The following is an 18,847-nucleotide window of genomic DNA, read 5'->3' as shown; positions in this document are numbered from 1 at the left end:
GCATATGATCTAGGAATCAATTGAGCTTGTACATTACACATTTACTCTTTTTTTAGTCACTACCCGTAAATTTTAACATGACTATTTCACTTGTCAATGTCTCATTTAGTCAGTATCTCTCTCATTTCTCCCAAACCAAGGATCTTAAGATGCTTGAACTCCAATAAACTCCTGTTCCATCTTCCATATTATTATTGTCCAGTTCCATCGTGCTTCAAAAACTCCCACAGTTAAGCACTATATTTATTTTTTCATTTCAATGTTAGGCTTATCCACATCATTATCTATAATCAATATTCAACAAAGTTTTTTTCTTAAACTCTATTTGTCTTTTTCATTTTATACCTCCCATATCTTTATTATTTATATTGACCTACATTCATCATCTTCAGCTTCTTCCTCACTTTGTGATCTTCATGAGTCTCCATTCTTTTGAAATTAAATAAATAATTTTCAGTGTGATCTGTACAATTTAAAATAGACAATTATTTTAAGATTTAAACAAAACCTCTGGATGCAACCAGCTCCACATTGTCCCAATCCAATGACAAAACAATTACCCCAAAACTACCGCTTTTTGCCACGAGATGGCGACTATGTCTAAATAACACAACCTCTATTTAAGTTAAACTATTTGGAAATAATCTTTGTCTTCCTTTGAGGTAAATCCTGCTAGTGAATGTTCATGATAGGTCAAATTTCTCTCTTTAAGATTTAAATAATTGTTTACTTTAGACAATTTGGATTAAAATCTTTCTCAATTGAGCTATACATTTCTCTCCCTTCTTAAACTAGAGCATATAAACCTGTTTCCTAATGATTGACCGTGATCATCATAAACGTCAATTACAACACTACACAAGCATATACAGGTTACTCTACTGTTTGACCCTACATTAAACAGCTCCAGATAACTATGCTTTTTGAGCTCACTCTTTATAGCAGTTTAGTCTAGTATTTTGGGGTTTGTTTTGTAATAAGCATTTTTGTCCTCTTTTTTCCAGATGTTACTTTTTAAAAATAACTTCTAGGAGTAAATGTCTTCTTTTATCAACCTGTGTTTTGAACTATTGCTACCTCTAATGTATTATGATCATATAAACTAGATAAAGTTATTAAAATTGAGTCAAAATAAGTCCTATTGATGGATTACACAGACTTTATGTTTTATGCCATCTGTTTTGAGTATCCTATGACATCAGTTTTGAGTACTGAGATGTTTTGACATTTGAAATTGCTTAAAAAGTGCTATATTTGAATATATTAATTGTATTTTAAATTAATAATTGAGGTACAGAGCACTCAGAAATTTGAATGTTATTTAGTGTATTAAGATTTCCTTTTGGCTTCTTTCTCCTTTTCATTTTAGCATTAATAATATCATTGATTCCATTAAGGTGACTCCAGGTCTGAGAACTTATTTCACATAAGTAATTTCAGATCTAATTTTTACACTTTGCATATGTATTTTCATATGTCTACTGAAAAAATAATTTTGTTTATAAAAAGGAAATATTTGAAAAAATTGTGAAAACATGGATATTAACCAATAAAAGCATCCTGAAGCTGTAGTATGCATCAGAATCAAGTAGAGATTTTGTTACAAATGTATACAGATAACAGGGCCCCATTCCAGAAATTGTGTTTCAGTTGGTAGAGACTAGACTCTATTTTAAACAAACATCCCAATTGATTCTTTTATCTCTCTGTGTTTCTCAAAATTCTTAGCTGACACTGAAGAAGAAATTCTCACTTGAATGGATATAAAGTTGAGTGTTTTATTTTGGATTCAAAATTAAGGTGTGTTATACAACTGTAACTTAAAGGAAGGAAATTAGTTTTCACATCAAAGCCTTTTCCAAAGTAAGGCAATACTGATAATTCCATTTACTACTTCTTTTCTCAGTAAATAATGTTTGGGGACATCTCTTCCCATTCCAAATCACATCAGAAGATGGTAAACTAAAGGCCCTGAAGATTATGTTAGTAGGACTTTCTAATATGCAATTATGAAAAATTAATTAAAATTAAGGTAACTATCTCATTTTCTGTTACACCGATCCTTATTTTTAAAGTGCTCTTTCTAAAAATCAACCTTTGCCCTCCTTACCTTGTAGTAACACTTTTCCGTTCCTTTTCAGTGACCCTGTTTTGAACAGTGTTAACACTTCAGAAAAATCTCCAGATATGTGTCATGTATCTTTTGGTCTACTTTAATAACAAAACAGAGTCTCCTCGTTATCCTCACTTGCTCAATCAATGTACATTCTTGCCCCTGTGTTTATACAGTGCATTCATTAGTGGTTTTTACTTGTCTAGTCTTTTGGACCATAAAACTGGAGTTTATTATCCTGCAGGTGATGAATCTTCTTATTTACAAATTAATTGTAGATCATGTGTGGGCAGCATGATTGCTGATCCTGCCTAACGAATACATTTAGTGTTTAATTTTTTTTTTCTGTTGCTATTTTCTAATTTGAAGTGGGTAGACCAAAACCAATTAATTCTATTCCAGTTTTTCAGTGCTTTGCTGCATGCTTCTTCTGTCACTACAGATGCTTATGACTCTTAATGTATGGCTTTAAATAACGTTGATATTAGAGATGTGCTGATATTAAACTACATGCTCCTGATAACTGCATCTTTCAGGTAAACTAGAGCTGCTAATTACTTTAAGAAATTTTAGGTCACACACTCATAAGTTTAATTAATTTATCTTCAACAAAACTACTTATATTCAGATTGCTTTAATAATAATCATACAACTAGAAATCTTTAAGAACATTTAAAAACACAGCTCAAAGACTCAAATATCTAGTTAAATGTGATCTTACCAGAGGGAAGTTTTGTAGGATTTTTAATATCTGAATATAAAATTAAGAAATAGACATGTAGATATTTTAGATGTAGAAGTTAGTAGGTTTTTGTACTTCTCAATATCCAGTCAATAAAGGGTATGAATGAAGTAGAAGAGCAATCTCGCGTTTGTGAAGATAAGCATTTATTGAGGCTATCGTAAGATTCCAAAATTGTGGGTGATTTTTATAGTTTCTAACAGATTTTTGCATTAGTGACTGAATGGGAAGGTGAATTTAATAACAGGTAAATATGTATGTTAATATATCACGGTACAGCCATAACCTAACACCAAAAGAACCTACAATATAAGTATCTTTATTTTTTTTCACGTTAAAAAGTTTTGAACTGTTTCTGTCATAATATTACACTAATGACACTTCAGTAACTCTAAACTTAACATAATAGCAGACAACCAGATATTCCAATATCCATGCGACATTAACTAGCACTAGATACATACTTGAAACATAAGAAGTAGCGAGTGTGATATAAATGGAATTAAATATAACTATTTTTAGTATGTATTATATTTCTACCACTGTGCTAGGTATGATTGCATAGGTTATGTCATTTAATTTAAATCCTCAATCTTATAAAATTTTGGCTTACGAAGAAACTAATTTATTCTTGGCTTATTAGTTTTCCTGTTGTCAGTTCTACATGCTCCAGCAGAAGTAAGCATTACCATCACTAGAATACGTATTCATGTTAAGGCTGTGTAAGTAGTTGAAGAGATTCAAGCATCAGATGGGTGCTTGAACTGGATAAATTTAAAATTCATCCAACCCTGAGATTCTCTACATTTATGTAATGCTACTCTGTTTTAGATCTTGGAGAAGCCTTAAAAAACATACAGCTAGGGCACACAAAATTATTAGGGTGATAGAATTATGAGGCAGAAACCATGTTCTGATGCTCATAGGCCACATTCATGGCAATCTGTCCAGGAGAGTTTGGATCTAATTATGTACACAGAATTAATTATTTGTCCTTCATTGTCTACATCATAGTAAAATAGTCACCTAATACATAAAACAAGAGAATTGGCTAGAAAGGATGCCCCCTTCCACCCTAATTTTTTAAGCAGTCAGCTTTGCACTCTCACCTACAGCATGAGCTGAGGTTAGAACATTCTGATTCTATTTCTCTGTAGGACACCAAAAATAGAAGCAGCTTGCATTGAAATAGTACTGTGACTAAGCCTAGCCTCACTGTTGCATGTTTCTAATTGCATGCACTTCAAGGTCTGAGTTTTTTTAGAAAGCTATTAAAAGGTGGGAAAGTAGGCCCTACAGTATGACTTAGAGTTTGCTTTCAAAAATTCAAGTACTTAAAATTCATTAGTATTTAAGGCAGTGTTATTTTTCACTTCTTTTTACTTTATTCTTTTCATTTATATAAATAGTCATGCAGACAAGTTATATGCTCATGCGCATGGGCTGTAAAAGAATAAACTGGGGGGAAAAAGATGGCCAGTTAGAAAAATATATAGAGGAGGGATTAAAGAATATTTAATAAAATTTGTATTACTTTATTATCTTTCGGCTACTTTACATGATAATTTGTGTTTGAACTTCAACGACAAACAATTCTTACATGTTTGTTTGCATCAATGAACTACGAAGAAAGTTGGGTTTTTCTGCTTGATCTCTCAAATGTATTTGCATCCATGCTGTAGTATAATTGCTCTATTGGTGGGGAAAGTAGATTATTAGAGTCAATCCCGAATGTTTCATTCAAGTTAATCTTAACACCTATTTTTAAAATAGTGGTAAAATATAGATAACATACAATTTACCATTTTAGTCATATTTAAGTATAGTTCCTGTGTTATTAAGTACAATCACACTGTTGTATAATCATTTTAACCATCCATCTCCATCCATCTTTTTTTTTTAACCGTTATCGCTAGAGATGTAGAATTGGGCCATTGCTGCAGTTTTTCTGACCCCTACTTTACCTTCCGAGTTGGTTTCCACAAGATAAATTTGCCAAAGACCATCTAATCTAAAAGGCCACGTTTGTTTGTTTTTACTACCATAAGATACTAATAGTATAAAGTAGCTAGGAAAAGTGTTGACCTTAGAAACTGGATGGGCCAAAGCAAATTATGAGGAGTAATAAGGATGCCTGCAGGCTCAAAGATGTTTTAAATTTTCTGTAAAATTACAACCACATATTTGACATAAAGAATTTTTAAAAATCTTTAAAACTAAAAGCTAGTTTAAAGGTATCAAATCCTGTAGCGTGGAATATTTCTTCAGAATTGAAAATGTAGCACACAAGATATGAATTTACATGATATGGGGGATAAAAACTTGTGAAAATGTCAATTCTTTTTACATTAATTATATATCTGAACCTATTGCTGCAGATATTGAATCTCCAAAATAGCTTCATACAGTTGTTTTAAAAATGTGCGGGTAATATAAGGCCAAACTCACTCTTCCAGTAAATCTATTCATTCCATAATTTAGTTTTCAATTGAGCCTGAACATATATCAGGTGAAAATAAGATGATCCAGATCTGTTAGTATTGATGTACATGTAGGTGGTTCCTTTATTATAATTTGCAAAATGCTTGCAAACTGTCTTGGTGAGGGATCTCATATGGAGAGAGATAATCAAGATACAAGATGGAAAAGGTCAGTCAAGTTGTGCAATTTCATGAAGTGATCAAGTACAATAGGTTTTAAACAAACAAGGCAAATTGTTGGCCTATTCAAAGGTGACATGCTATAGTACAGCATTTTAGTGCAAATGATTTGATATCTGAAAAGCTATTTCTTGTTATTTCTTTTCAGTCTAAAGTGACTGACAACACTTCTGAAATCACTTGCTTCCATTTGAGTGGCACGTCATTAAAAATCTCAAGCTTAGATCCCTCTTATTCCTTTATTAAGTACTGCAGTCTACAGTAAGTTGTGTGTATTTGCCTTTACATTAACTGCTTTTTGATTGTATGAGAAAATTACTGTGGTTTTTCAATTACTTACTGGATTCTAAAAGAAACAGTTGTCAGAAATAAGTTTACAGTGGTGAATAGCAGCCTCAATAGGTGTAAAATCAATTTGTAATTCTTATTTAAGAAAAGGGATCTGCCAAACTATCCACTGTTCCTTTAGTTACTGATTTTTGATAGTGATAGCATACCTAATTCCAAAGAAAAAAATTTGTTTTTTTAAAAAACAAGATGAGGTACTTTACCACAAAATCAAGCCTATCATGAGCTATGTTGACATTTTGCAGGAAATATTTTTTTTCAAACTTCCTTTTTTATGTCCTAATTTTTCTCCCTAAAATGACATCATCTCTTCATCTGATAAGGAAATCTATTTCAGAATCACAGTTCACTGTGAAGAGCCAATGGTTAAATTTATTTAGTGTTAAGATGGAGAAATGACAAAGACTGCAGAGAAAACCAAAGGACCAACTATGCAAATAGATGTTATGCTAAAAGGCGGCTTGTAATTCTAGGTTTTTTTACCGTTTACATTTCTCTTGAGGTCAACTTCTGCACTTGAAAATCAACAACTAAAATAGCATAAGCAAGAACAGTAGGTAGATACTTGGTCTAGTAGGGTTATGTTGATGTCAATCCTCATTTGGGGTAAAAGAACCATTGTCAATTTGCAAATATTAAAACACGGGCACATAAGGCATTTAGGTTCTTGCTTAAGCACATCAAACAATGAATTTGCCACGTGGAAGATTTTCATACGAATAATAACTAGAGCAGTATAGTGCTTGCAAATACTCAGAAAATAGTTTTAAATCATACAAGGCAAAACATTAACGGCCTGCACTAGAAAAAAAAAATTATTGCGTTGAAGTGTAGCCAACAAGGCAAAAACAATGGGGCGGGGAGGACCCGGTCAAATATATGTTATTTTGGGTCTACCTGAGGAGGGACAAAGAGAAGTCATTTGGAAGCAGTTCTGCTTTCTGCCTCTTTTCGTTCTTGCCAGGGTGCCCATTTTTAAAGTATCCAAACAAAGAACCACAAACCGCCAGTCACACCATAATACCAGCTTGTGTTTACATTTTCAGCTCTCCGGATCGTGATCCTATTCAGTGCACACAGAGCGAGTGCTCGTGTACACGCGCCCGTCCGCCATCAGGAGGACTGAGACTGTAAACACAAGCTGGTATTTTGGTGTGATCGCGCTAATATGGCGGTGTGTGAGGTCAAGAGGTGGGAGGTGAATCATGGATCCAGAATTGCCTTGCTTTTGTCAGTTTAAGTCATGCTGCTTGCGCAGCAGCTGCTTCTCCAACTTGAATAACCCAGCTATGTTAAAGAAATGAAGACCTACCTGAAAGAATTCGAGGGACTACAGCGGAGAGTTGTCTTCCCAGGAACATAGTGGAAGCTGCCTTCCTTGGAACCTGTAAAATTAGGCGGTGGAAGCCACGTTCACCATCTAGTTTAGACCATGACCATGGGTTCGTTAGTCACTGCACAAGTGTTGGGTAAAATAACCCAATGTTTCTATAGGATATCTCATCTCAAAGGGAAACCATTTAGGTGGCCTGATTTACTATGGAGAGTCCATTTAACCACGAAAATTTGGAAAGAAACGTGTTTAATTGGTCAGTATACCCTAAAGAGAAATGCACCAAGTTTGAAACATAACTCAGACTACTTTTCCCACTTTGTGGTTGAACAAAAATTTATTTTTGCACTTTGATTGCAGGTAGGTAATAATATCTTTAATCAAAGTTGTGCTAGATGGGATCTTCAAGATTTGGATTTGGAAGTACTATGGAAGTATCCTCAGTACAGAAAAGAAAATCAAAACATGGCATCCCAACTCACCCCAACAAGGACAAGAAAAAGATTACTAGAAGTAGATTTGTTGAAGCTTGATTCCTATAGAAACATAGGCTAGCTAATAAATAGATAAAATGAGTTTTATAGTATCATTTATTCCTTCCTACAGATACAGGTAAATGTAACACTTTTAGCCTGCTAATTTTTAAACAGTACCATCTTACTAAATCATCAATATTGGAAAGATAAATGGTGGTTTCAGTAAATGGGATGCATTTATCTTGCTCTTGGCTCTTTTTTTCCAGGACGTTTTTCGAAGTCAAGTTGTTGTCCTTTCAATCTTAGTTGTGGAGGGTACCTACGTTCAGCTTCAAGTTGTTGTCCTTTCAGTCTTGTGGAGGGCGCAGCTCAGCTCCAGGTCCAGTTACCATTGCTAGTTGCAGGGGGCGCCTTGCGGAAGTCGAACCCGCAACCTTGTGGTTGAGAGGACACGCTCCAACCAACTGAGCCATCCAGGAGCTCAGCAGCAGCTCAGCTCAAGGTACTGTGTTCAATCTTAGTTGCAGGGGGCAGAGCCCACCATCCCTTGCGGGACTCGAGGAATCGAACTGGCAACCTTGTGGTTGAGAGCGGGTGCTCCAACCAACTGAGCCATCCAGAGGTAGCTCAGCTCAAGGTGCTGTGTTCAATCTTAGTTGCAGGGGGCATAGCCCACCATCCCTTGCGGGATTTGAGGAGTTGAACCGGCAACCTTGTGGTTGAGAGCCCACTGTCCCATGTGGGAATCGAACCGGCAGCCTTCGGATTTAGGAGCATGGAGCTCTAACTGCCTGAGCCACCAGGCCGGCCCCTGCTCTTGGCTCTTTTGAATGAAGGTTACATGAGGACATTCATATTTCTAGTAATTTAAAATTTCTGTTCCTGCCTACAACAGACATTTCTTTCCATGTGTATTCTTTAGATTTGTGTGAAAAATAGCCCTAAAGTAGAATTCAGTTATCAAACTGTGCTTATTGTGTGTGTGTTGTTCTGTGTATAGAAATGGAATACAGAAAGAAAATTTTCTTCTTCCTATATAAAGTTATTTTCGGTTCATCAAAATTCAGTTCAAAACAAAGTTCAAAGAAATGAAGTTTTTCATCTTAATGCAAATAGACCAATAATATTAGGCTGGTGCAAAAGTAATTGAGGTTTTTGCAATTATTTTTAACCTTTTAAACTACAATTACTTTTGTACCAACCTAATAATTGCATATATTATTATACACATATTTTACATATATATGCATACACACACATACACACACACAGAGGGTGTCAAAAAATGTATACACAGTTTAAGAAAGGAAAAAGCTGTATTAAAATTGTAATACTCAATATATACTGATAACAAAAGATGAATGTAAGTCACATTTGACTTCTGCAATTACAAGAGGTGCTCAAAGTGGTTACCGTCAGCACAATTTTAATAGTTTTTACCTTTCTTAAAGTGTGTATACATTTTTTTGGCACCATCTGTGTGTGTGTGTGTGTGTGTGTGTGTGTGTGTGTATGTGTAGTTAGTTGTCCCATAGAGAACAACCATTCCTGTGACAACACTGCAATTTCTAGAAGTAAAAAGTTCAGGTAGTCCTTCAGTCTGTTATAATCTTAAAGCTTTCTTCAAGCATGGAGTTAGCAGCCATCCATATGTTGAAATATGTGGAGTCTGCTTCCCTTAGAAGCCATTTCTGATTAATACAGAGCAATTGCCCACTTCCTCCCTTTCATGTGCATGTGTTCATATTTAATAATATATGTAATGGATGCATATAAATATTTATGTAATAAGCAAACCTACAAATAAATAACTAGAATAACTAAATAATCCATATTAGCATATACCGGGGATATCAAAAAAATGTACACAAGTGTACACTTTTGTCAACGTTGCTCAAACAGTAGTTCGCCATTATCAGAAGTGTCTGGACGCTGCTGGTAACCCACTTTGAGCACCTCTTGAAATTGCAGAAGTCAAACGTGACTTGTATTCATATTTTGTTATCAGTATATATTGAGTATTACGATTTTAATAGTTTTTCCTTTTTTAAAATATGTATACTTTTTTGGGCACTCTGTATTAAGTGAATTCATTTCAGGCTTATCTTGTCTTTCCTATTAAAACATCAACTACATTTAAAAATATGAACTAATTTAAATGAAAATTGTAGCTCCCAGAGCATCATTTATTCTGCTCATCTCAGTAATGATGGCAGTACTGATTGAAAATGGAGGTGGTGGGAGGTGAGAAAACAGGATGTAAGGAGAGGCCAATGTCCTGAAGGACCGTTAAGATCTCGATGGGATTTTCCACATTTTTTTTAAATTAAAATTTATTGCAGTGACAATAGTTAGTAAAATTACATAGGCTTCAAGTGTACAAATCTGTAATACATCATCTATATATCACATTGTGTGTTCACCACATCATTAACATCTTTTATTACTAGGTCTGCAATGATATCATAATTTTCCATTGATTTTTGAAATACAACTCTTTTACAAAGAAAAGGGAAGTAGATTTAAAAAAATAATGAAAATAATATAAATGATTAAAAACAAACAAAAAGCCATACTATTATTTTGCTGTATTTTCCTGCTTTAGGTTTTTACCTGCCTCTTTCTTCCTTGGATGATTTAATAGAAAAATGTATGAAAGCAGTTTTATTTTCTACTTGTTTAGTTAAAAATTTTCCCTTGGGAAAACTGGTGGCTGTTTCTGAATTTGAATAGTTAGAGCAGAAGGGGGTAACTATGATAAGATTTTGTTTCATCTGATTAGTATAATGTCTTTTTATTTAGAAAAGATCAGTAAGTTCTATGAAACGATTTTTTGGTTTATAGTTCTTATACTGACCAGATCAGATTCTGTGGAGGCTAATGGGACAGGCTAATGCTTACATTTTCTTCTTAGTCTTATGTTAGAAGTCAGTTTAAATTGGCATCAAATGAGACAAACTTGGGTTTCAATCATAAAAATTTTCTTCTCTTTTCAAGAAAGAAATCTGTTCAGATTAAATTAGTCTTCTGAGGAAATAATTAAAGACTTGGTTTAGATATTCAGTTTTGAAAAGTGTACATCAAAACTTGTAACTGAAATCTAATTGAGAGTGTACATATAACAAAAAAGTTTAAACATTTGTAACATTTTTAAAATTTACTTTATTTTGGGGGGCAATTTTTCATTATATATCAGCATTTCTCTTTCTTGTTCATTATTTAAAATATTTCTCATATTATAACATAGATAGAAACAGGAAATAGTTTTATACTTGTGTTAGATTATATATAAGTCCAAGTAAAAGTAGAGAGTAAGAAATGACAAGAGACAAGTAATGCTTTCGTACTTCTTATATTTGAATTACAAAGGCATGGACAAGACTTAGTCTCAGCAATAAATAATGTCTGTGTGAGGTAGACAAATAAATAAAAAATAATATATCACAACAGAACATACATTAATAAATAGTAATACCTAGTGTAATTAAAGCAGTATAAGATGTACTTAAAGAAAAATATTAATCCAGTCAGATACTATTCAATGTAAGACAATCAGATAAAATGCTAACATGGGGTGTATCTATTCATTCAAAAGCACTGAAGAACTCTTCTATCTTAACCTTTGGTAGAAATGATCAGCTGTGTCTCCTTGCACAGTTACTAAGAGGGGCCAAGACTCAGTGGTGGCCTCTGTACCATGTGTATGAATAATATTCACTGGGTTGAACAGAATTTTTTTGCCACTAAACAAAGAGAGGGACATAATCTGAATGAGGAATTTTCTCGGTATATCTTTTATTTATTTCCCTTTTTCTGTTTTTCAGAGAATTTGTTTGCTTTTTGTAGCTGTGTAATTGGGATGTGTGAAGAAAGGAATGACAGAAAGAGATGTAGAGAATAATTATAAATATTTCACGTCATACTTTAACAATTGTTTACCAGGGAAATTTTTCTCTGTGTAAATAAGTAGTGTTTTTTTTAAAAAAAAATCACAGGTTTTTAAAAATTATTTAATACATAAATGTATGTTTATTGTTAAAAATTAAAACAATACACCAGTACAATAGAGTAAAAAGTGAAAGCCCTTATCAGCACTTTAAAACACATAATTTTATCATCAATATACCTTTCTATCCCGAAGGTAAATAAAATTAAAGTGTAGTGTCTATTGTTTCAGAACATATCGTTACGCATTAACATCACATACATTTGTTGGGGAGATTTTTTTTTAACACAACAGTATATCTTGGATATATATATATATATATATATATATATATATATATATATATATATATATATATATATATATCTACCTCATTCTTTTAAGAGGGCTGCATAGTGTTCCAAGTACCTCAATTTATGTAACTATCTGCCAGTGATGAACATTTAGTTTCTTTCAAGTATTTTCTATTGAAAACGATGCAACGCAGTAGCCTTGTACATCTATCTTTGTGGGTGTGTTTGAGTATCTTATAGGATAGGTTCAAAGAACTGGAATTGCTGGGTCAAATTCATGTGTATTAAATTCTGATGAACACTGTCAAATTGCCAACCACAATGAATGAAAATGCCTGCTAAGCACTTTTAAACTGTAGCTTTAAAAACAGCAAAATTATTAGTTTCAAAGTACCAAAGGGCCAGTTTTGATACGATTATATTACATTATCAGTTCATCCAACCAACAAATAAGTATTGAGTGCTGCCATGCCTCACATGCTGTTTAGTAGTGGGACAGTAAGTTACAAGGTACAATAAACACTCTCCTTAACATCAAGATCATGGTTAGTTCTGACAGCAGAACTCCAGCATGCAATTTCTCTTTGCTTTACAAGAAAGGAATGAATATTTGAATAAAATACAAAATAATTTAAAACTAAATTGATTTTTGAAATTGAAGTAGACAGCTGAAATTATTTCCAACCTGTGCACCTCTGTGCATGCATTGGTGATTTTATGACCGAGAAGGCAAGACTATCCTTTTTGATCACATTCTTTCAAATGGATTGATCTCTCTAGCTTCGATGCAAAGAACACTTTAAGGGATACTCAAATTAATTAATTCAAAACTATCAAAGAGGGCCGGCCCAGTGGCTCAGGAGGTTAGAGCTCCATGCTCCTAACTCCAAAGGCTGCCAGTTCGATTCCCACATGGGCCAGTGGGCTCTCAACCAGAAGGTTGCCAGTTCAAGTCCTCCAGTCCCATAAGGGATGGTGGTCTCTGCCCCCTGCAACTAAGATTGAACACAGCTCAGCTCCCAGATGGCTCAGTTGGTTGGAGTGCGTCCTCTAAACCACAAGGTTGCTGGTTCGATTCCTCAACTCCTGCAAAGGATGGTGGGTTGTGCTCTCTGCAACTAGCAATGGCAACTGGGCCTGGAGCTAAGCTGCAATTTCAACAACTAAGACTGAAAGGACAACAACTTGACTTGGAAAAAAGTCCGGGAAGTACACACTGTTCCTCAATAAAGTCCTGTTCCCCTTCCCCAATAAAATCTTAAAAAAAAAAAAAAAAAATGAATGGATATGCTTTTGGCAACATTTTATTGGACACTTATGAATAATCCCAAAATGACCCAAATGTATTTCTAATATATCTATTGCTATTTAAGAAGAAATAAGTGCAGTTAGACCACTGTACTATTTTGTTTCATGTTCAAAATGCACATAAATGTCAATATATTTGTATGATGAAACTACATAATAAATATTTGAATTAATTTATTAACAATACAAATGAAAGTTTGAGGCAAATTATTTTGAGATAAATTCATAGGATTGCAGTGTTAGAGGATTCATCTGGTCTGTTACTGACTTTCAAATGACTATTTTAATGAGACTGATAATTGTCTATTCTCTTACTTATAAAATAGAATTATTTCTCTTTCCAGAAATTTAAAAATCTTTCAGGGCGGCCAGATGGCTCAGCTGGTTAGAGCGCGAGCTCTGAACAACAAGGTTGCCGGTTGGATCCCCACATGGGCCAGTGAGCTGCACCCACCACAACTAGATTGAAGACATAGAGGTGCCAGTGAGTTGCCGGAGGGGCGGCCTGAGGGCTCAGTTGGTTAGAGCAGAGCTCTTAACAACAAGGACAATGACTTGGAGCTGATGGTCCCTGGAGAAACACACTGTTCCCCAATATTCCCTAATAAAATAAAATAAATTGAAAAATCTTTCTTGAGATTTATCTTTAGTGTTTCCCTGACCTAACAATCAATGCTTCCTTATAAAAGTCACATAAAACTGTTCTACAATAAAACTTTTTTTGTTCTTATTTAAACACAGAGAATCTCTGCTTGGCATCTTTTCTCTAAAAATACCGTAAATCTTACAGTTGAATACTAATCAAGTCACACCTTAGCATTTTAATACTAAATAATGTCAATTCCTTTAACTTTCCGCAGGGACCTAAATTGGATCTCTTTGGCTATTTTTCGGTTCTTTGAACTCTCCTCAATTTCTCCACATCTTTTAAAAATGTAATCCAACAGGAAGTAATTTTGAAACAAAGCTTAAATACATGATACAGAGGGAAAACTGTCCTTTGCCTATTTAAGGTTATTTCGGAAATCATAAAAATTATGTTTTCTGCCACATTGTTGACTCTTTGTACTTTGTAGATAAACCTTAAAGTCTTTTTCTTTTGTCCTTTTTTTTGCCTAGACACTCTGTACAATCCTATGTTGCACTGAATGTTTATGAGTGCAACTTGCCTTTGCTTTTTTTGACCATTATTTTTTCATCTCATCGTTATCCTAAATTGGATTAGTTCATTTCTCTAGGATCCTAATCACCTCAATTAATTTAATACAATTTGAAAATTTGTGCAATATAGTTTTGACTTTTTTGAACAAACAGAAAATATGTTGATTATTATGGGTCCCAAGAGTAACCCCTCAACCCACTCATGGTAATGCCTTGCTCATCATTCTAGGTATTATACTAGATGGAGAAGGTATTTCCTTCAGTAATTAATGAGATGAACATATATAATGGAATCAAAAGTCTATTTATTCACTTGGGGAAAAAATGGTCAGAAAATTTCTGTGAATGAAAGAGTGATGGGGTAGGAGCTACTCTACCCTCCCACATATTAAATTATTTCGCAAAGCTAGAGTATTCTGTGAGGAAAACAGATACACATTTATTGAATTACTAGATTCCAGATATAATGTATTTGACATTTATTATCTATATCATTGAATCTTTACAACAATCATGGTTTTAACAGTGAGGAACCCGAGACCTACAAAATATAATTCTCAATGTGATAGATAGTATTGTTTGTTTATAAGTCTTCATTTTCTCCAAGCCTTTGGCATGCTTTCCCTGGGAAGGCAATATACTTTCCTTTCTCATTCACTTTTTAGGGCTTGGCTATGTGATCTTCTCAGACCAATGGGAGTGTGGATGGAAAAGAGAATGGGCTGAATTGAGATTTACAAAGTGTGGACAACTTTTCACCTGCCCTGTTATGGACATTCGTCATGTGAAGAGTATGTTCAGGGAGCTGATTTTACTTCAGCCTGAATAAAAGCTCGTGGGACAGTCATAAACCTGACGTGAAGCCAGAAGCAAAGTCCATTTCTGTCCAGCAGGATACTGCAATGACACAGTTGACCCCGATAACCATGAGAGAGGAATAAATGTTTGTTGTTGTGAGCTACTGAAATTTGGGGGATGTTTGTTACACAACACTACTGCAGCAAAACCTGACCAATATTCTCAGAATCTCACTAATACAGATCATGCTAATACAGATAAATGAAACAAAAGATAAAATCTGGACCTAGATTACAATATATTCAAGAACTTAATGGAGAAAATTAATGGATTGCTCAAAAATGGTATGGGAACATTAACTATCAATTTGGGAAAAAACTTGGATAGATCTCTACTTATGTCTTAAAAAAAAAGAAGGTCTAGATAGGTTAAAAATATAAGTACAAAATATAAATATAGTTAGAATAAAACAGAATTTTTTTCTTACTAATCTTATCATAGAGAATGTCTTTCTAAGAATGATACCAAAGACACTGAATTCAGTGATAACTTGTACATTTGATTACATAAAATCTTTGTGTGGCGAAAATGACACAAATAAGGTAAAAAGACAAAAGACTTACTGAAAGAAATACGTATCACAAACAAAAGATTAATATTTTTAATCTTTAAGGAGACATTTACAAGTCAATAACAATAAGATATGTACTCCAGAATAAAAGTAGCAATAGTGTAGAATAGTTAATTCACAAATGTAGAAATAACAATAGATCATAAACACATGAAAACTCAATAAACTCTATCAGTAATCAAATTCTTGAAATTAAAAGAACAATGAAATGCCATTTCCCACCATCAGATTATAAAAGATTTAAAAAATAATATCAACACTCAATATTGAGAGCAAAATCACTATGAATTTTTGGAGGACAATTTGGCAGCATTATCAAAAGTCTCAAAATTATGCAAACTCATTGGTCTAGCATTTTCATTTCTCAGAGAAATAATGTGTCAAATGTAAAAAGATGTTTTAGAATATTCATTGTAAAATATTGGAAACTACCTAAATGTTAATCAATGGAGAATTAATCAAATTAATTATGGAACACCATGAAATAAAAAATACATTTTAAAGGTAGCTATTAAAAATTATGAAGATCTGCATTTATGGACACTAAAAGATAGTAATGATTATACATTAAAAGAAAAAAGGAGGCTAAAAACAGTATGTATAGTGTGGTCTCACTTTATAATTATATGAAATGTAAAAGAATACAACTAATTCTTGAAGAATAGGCAAAATAGTATTTTGGTTATGGTTAGATGACAAGGTTATGGCTGATGTGTATATAAGAAAGTACTTTTATTTCTATAATATTTGAATGTTGTTTACAATGAAAATATTAAATATTTATAGTCAAGAATAACAGAAATATGACCATGGCACTGTACGCCTGAAGCTGAAGTTGAATAATATTGTATGTCAACTATAATTTAATATATATAGTCATGGGATATGGAGTACAGCATAGGGAATAGAGTCAATGGAATTGTAACAGCTATATACGATGTCAGAGGGGTAGTAGATTGGGGGAGGGGAATTATCACTTTGTGAGGGGTAAAATGTCTATTGCATTGTTTTGTACACCTGAAAAAAAAAAAAAAAAAAAAAAAAATATATATATATATATATATATATATATATATATATATATAAATAAAAAAGAATAGCAATAAAACACTTTCACTTTTGAAAATAAAAACTATGAAAAATAGCAGTATCTTTACTACAAATATGGAAAAAAAGTCTACAGAATTCAAAATAGGTTATATCTACTGTTTCTTCCTTGTCTAGATTCTCATAAATTATTCGTGGAAATCCTATCTATACTAATCGTTATTTTTATTCATTATTTTTTTTCATTTCTTTTCAGAAAATGACAGGTATTATGTCATTTATATTTTAGAATACTCCTTATAATTGCTATTTTCTTAAGCCATGTTTATATGATTCAAAAAGTCCTATAAATAAAAACCATTACATTGAGTAAATTTAGAGGAGTTCTACATAAACCATTAATTTTAGCGTAAAGTTGAACTGATCAATTTGAACTGACCAATTACTTTAGGGTTATTTTTAAAGTTCCTGTCAAGAAAATTTAAAAATCAACAGTTTCCTTCAATTATTTAAAGAAAAAATCCAATTAGAAAATAGTCTTCAATAAGACAAATTTTAATTTTACAAACATAGCAATTATGCAATGTGTATTTATAATATTATATAGCTATATTTCTGTATATAAATCTATAGATATAGGTACATAATTTACATATATTTATAAATATATAAATACAGGGATAAACTAATAAACTATAGAGCTTGTGTAGGACCCATCTGAAGAAAATTACAAAACTTTACTGAGAAGTATAAAAGTTTTTGAAAAGTGTTCCTATGTAGAAAATGACTATATTATAAGGATGTCTCAATTCGTTTATAAATTTAATATAATTCTGTTTTGAATTTCAGGTGAATTTTAAAATCCAAACTGCCTAAAAAGACTGCTTTATAGTAAAAAAGCAAAATTTCCTCTTCCCCACAATGTTCATTCCCACTCCCCAAAGGTAACTATAGTTAATAATTTTTTTGTCTATTCTTCCAGAAAGTTTGTGTGTATCTATAAGGCACATACTCACATATACATGGGCATGCACACGCACTTCTATGCCTTTTCTGACTTATTTTTAATTATAGGAGGTATAATATACATATTGTTCTACGATCGGCTTTTTTCACTTAATATATCCTGGGCATTTTTCCACAGGAAAACATATGTTCTCAAGTGAATATTTTTAACTTACTAAAGTAATTCTGAAGTATATAAAGAATAAATGGGAAAACAAATGACAAAGAAAACTTTGGGAAGAAAAAAACTGCTGAAGAGGGACTTGCAATACCAGATGTAAGAATGTATAATTAAAACATTGTGATAAAAGTGGGACAACAGAGAAATCAGTGGAGCAGAAATTAATCTCAGGAGTGGACGCTGGAATATAAAAGCTTTCAGCATGATTCAAAGTATTTTTACATCAGTAGGAAAGAAGTATATTATTCACTAAATATTCAGGGGCAATAGCTTAACAACTGGAAAAATGATCACATCCTCACTTCACATGATAAACCAAAATATATTGCAGAGTAATTAAAGCATTAAATGCACAAACTGTGTACATATGTAAGAAAATATAAGTGAATATCTCATCTTTGCAAGAAATGTTTTCTAAGTGTAAGCAAGGGTAGAAATTTTAATGAAAACATTTGAGAAATTGATAATTTAAAAATGAAAATGTCAATAAAAAATAAGATATTAGCTTGGAAAACTACTTGTAAAATGTATGGTCGAGTGTTACTGTCCTTTTATGAAGAACTCTCCTAAATTAATTTAAAACAAACATCTAATAGAAAAAAATGAATCGTGTAGAAAAAAGCTAGCCATAATGAAACAATATAAATAGCAAATAAATGCATGAAACACATTAAAGTTTTCAAATAACCAAAGTAACGAAAACTAGAACAAATTTTTTTCAAACACCAAATTAGAGAAGATTAAAACCATTTAGTGTTGGTGAATATATGGATGAATGGACATTCATTCACTTCTATTTTAGAAG

At 32.8% G+C, this 18,847-nt stretch overlaps 1 long non-coding RNA gene across 4 annotated transcripts in view; it reads right to left on the bottom strand.

The window, feature by feature from the left end:
• LOC109445267 (uncharacterized) overlaps nt 1-18,847 on the bottom strand; it is a 44,121-nt gene that overhangs the window by 17,074 nt on the left and 8,200 nt on the right. For all 4 annotated transcript variants that reach the window (XR_016019778.1, XR_016019779.1, XR_016019777.1 and 1 more), the window contains exons 5-6: nt 7,176-7,248; nt 374-463 (exon numbers count right to left, since the gene is read on the bottom strand). This is a non-coding gene — a long non-coding RNA (uncharacterized LOC109445267). The remainder of the gene's footprint in view (nt 1-373; nt 464-7,175; nt 7,249-18,847) is intronic.

Source organism: Rhinolophus sinicus, chromosome 17, assembly GCF_057876585.1.
Source record: "Rhinolophus sinicus isolate RSI-liver-muscle chromosome 17, RSI-T2T, whole genome shotgun sequence".
Taxonomy (NCBI): Eukaryota; Metazoa; Chordata; class Mammalia; order Chiroptera; family Rhinolophidae; genus Rhinolophus; species Rhinolophus sinicus.
The sequence above is the reverse complement of the archived record's forward strand: the minus strand, read 5'-3'. Positions and strand labels throughout refer to the sequence as shown.